This window comes from Solanum lycopersicum, chromosome 9 (assembly GCF_036512215.1).
Source record: "Solanum lycopersicum chromosome 9, SLM_r2.1".
Classification (NCBI taxonomy): Eukaryota; Viridiplantae; Streptophyta; class Magnoliopsida; order Solanales; family Solanaceae; genus Solanum; species Solanum lycopersicum.
The window spans coordinates 17402312-17405449 of record NC_090808.1 but is presented as its reverse complement, the minus strand read 5'-3'; the positions used below and the strand labels follow the sequence as shown (position 1 = coordinate 17405449).

Below are 3138 nucleotides of genomic sequence, written 5' to 3'. Positions count from 1 at the left end.
TCTAAGACACAAGATGAACATGTAAGATTATTAGAAAAATTTATACACATAATTAAACACTCAGGTATAAGCTTAAGTAAAAAGAAAGCAGAAATTATGAAACCACAGATAGAATTTCTAGGAATACAAATAGATAAAAATGGAATAAAAATGCAAAACCACATAGTACAAAAAATAATCAACCTTGATGAGAATATAGATACAAAAAAGAAATTACAATCCTTTCTAGGAATAGTAAATCAAGTAAGGGAATACATACCAAAATTAGCGAAACATTTTAAACCATTACATAAAAAACTTAAAAAAGATGTAGAATACTATTTCGACAATAAAGATAAAAAATATAAGAAATATTAAGAATTTATGTAAAAAATTACCAAAACTATATTTTCCTGATGAAAATAAAACATTTACTTATATTGTTGAAACAGATTCGAGTGATCATAGTTATGAAGGAGTTTTAAAATACAATTATGAAAAAGAAAAAATAGAACACCATTGTATTATTCAGGATCTTATACAGAAGCACAAATAAAATGGGAAATAAATAGAAAAGAATTATTCAAATTATATAAATGTTTATTAGCATTTGAACCATATATTGTTTACAATAAATTTATTGTAAGAACAGATAATACACATGTAAAATGGTGGATAACAAAAAAGTTAGAAGATTCAGTTACAACAAAAGAAATAAGGAGATTAATATTAAATATATTAAATTTTACATTTACAATTGAAGTAATTAAGACTAACAAGAATCTTGTTGCAGACTATCTATCAAGAAAAAGGAACCCAAAATGAACCAGAAAAAGATACGATGGAAGAAATACTCAAAGTCATTACTACACTTTCTGCGAAAGTGGACAGTATGGATAAAGCGTTTCAAAAGATGAAAAATATAAGTCAGCAGCATGACTATAAACATGTGGAGCTACGTCGTTCGGAAGACGCAAAAATTCCAGAGCTAAAAGGAGACGTTGGGAAACTCCCTAAAACCCATAACATTTCTAATGTTGCAGGTACAAGCACAGGAGCTATGGAAAAAACTACATCAAAAAATACAAACCTAAACAGCTTATTTACGAAACCATTTATTCCAAAAGGTACAGATAGTAGATACCCCAGCACCACAAACATCTACATATGCAGCCAGCCTGCATAAGGAAAAGAAAACATATAACCACATATCCCAAGCATATATTGAAAACCTATACAAAATACAAAACTTTTTGAACCATAAACCCAAATCTACCACAACCACAGAAAAAACCCAGGACTATCTAATCCAAAAATTACAAGGTTATAACAAGTTAATCGCACAACCAAAAACAAATCCAAACCTAGTTAAAACTTGTTATAATTATGGATTATTAAATACAGTTTATACATATACAGGAGAAGAGATAAGTGGAATCCCGGAGGTCCACAATGCATTTTTGATATACAAAAAAATAACAAAAGGAAACTTATTTTTCATAAGATTCTATACTGCACCAGCTGAAATACTTTATGATGAAATAAAACCAATGATCCAGATAGTAAAAATTGGATTAACACGAGAGATGATAATACCGGAAGACATAGGGCAACAACCAGAGAAACCACAAGTTGAGATACCCAGTTTTTATGCTAATAAAAGAATAATCGGGTTATCAACTATCATACAGGAGTTAGCTAATAACTATCTACAAGGAAATACCATATGGAGCTACTATTCAAGAAATCATTTAATGATATATGCCAATTCGCGAGAGATAAGGCAAGCAGATATGGAAGAAGTCCAGAAATGGATTTTGTCTTTGTTGAAACCAGAAGCTACTCCAACAACGAGCAATAACACAAGGATTCTTCTGTATCAATTTTTTTATAACTATAGTCATTATTGTCTATTATAGTAATTATTTTTTCGAAAGGATTTTCTATTTTTATTTTATCGATTTTATTTCTTGCTGTTATTTTATGTTTTGTTGTTAATATATATAAGTTTTTGCATCTTGCTGTAAATATTTTACTGCCTGGTGCTAACTCTATTAACATTTCCCAATATAATACTAATGATTTATCTATATTCCTATCTGTTAATGCTACTGTATAATTGGCACTTATTATAAATTTAAATTTTTGGTATATTAGGTTTCCTTTTACTGCATTAATTACGCTTTTTTCTATAGGGTGTATAATTCTATCATATTCTAAGTATATTTCAATAGGTGTATCTATTCCTTCTCTAAAACAAGCTTTTATTAATATTTCTGTTCCTCCTAAATGTACATTTTTTTAGGTGTTTTAGCTTTTATATCTTGTATTTCTTTATTTATTATTCATTTACTTAGTATAGGTATATATGCTTTTCCTCTTGCATATTTACAATCTATAATATGTTCTTTCTGACTAACTACATAATAATCTTCCTTTTGTCTTTTAAACCAATTTCTCAAAGTAGGTATTTCAAGTACTTTTTCAACACTTAAGTCTAATTCTTTTCCTTTTATTTGCTCAAAAATTGTATTATCAAATATAATTTTTTGGTCTGATAACTCTTCATTTTGATAATCTTCTTTGGATATTATTTTTATATCGTCTTTAGACATTATATTTCTTAGTCTATTATATCATTATTTAGGTTAATATATTCTTCTTCATTTTCTGTTTCTATGTCTGATACTTCGTATATACTATCATTTTCACTTAGTTCATAGTCTATATATTCTATTTGCATATAGTTGTCACTATCTATAATTATTTCTGCAATTTGCTTCTTTTTTGGGTCTTTTGGTAACTTACAATCTCTAGCTATGTGTCCTATCTTTCCGCAATTATAACATGTACATTGGGATATTTTCCTTTTTGGTCTATATGGTCTTTTCATTTTATAATTTTTTCCATAATATCTTTGTCTTGGTTTTTTGTATTTATACATAGTTTTAGTTTTTCTATAATTTTTATATTGCCTCGGTTTTTTCTTTTTATAATTTTTTGTTATACATCCGAACTGTGGTACTGTTTTATTTTTACAACAGGTTAAATTTTTGTTTAGTACTTTTTCCATTTTTAATTTTTCTTTTTGGTTTTCACATAGTTGTATGAACCATTGATGTAAGAATTTTATTCTTGCTCCTAAAGTATCTACTAATC

At 27.4% G+C, this 3138-nt stretch overlaps 1 pseudogene; it reads left to right on the top strand.

The window, feature by feature from the left end:
* Window positions 1-561: 561 nt before the first annotated feature.
* On the top strand, window positions 562-1898 carry LOC138338397 (uncharacterized; annotated as a pseudogene).
* The last annotated feature ends 1240 nt before the right edge of the window (window positions 1899-3138 follow it).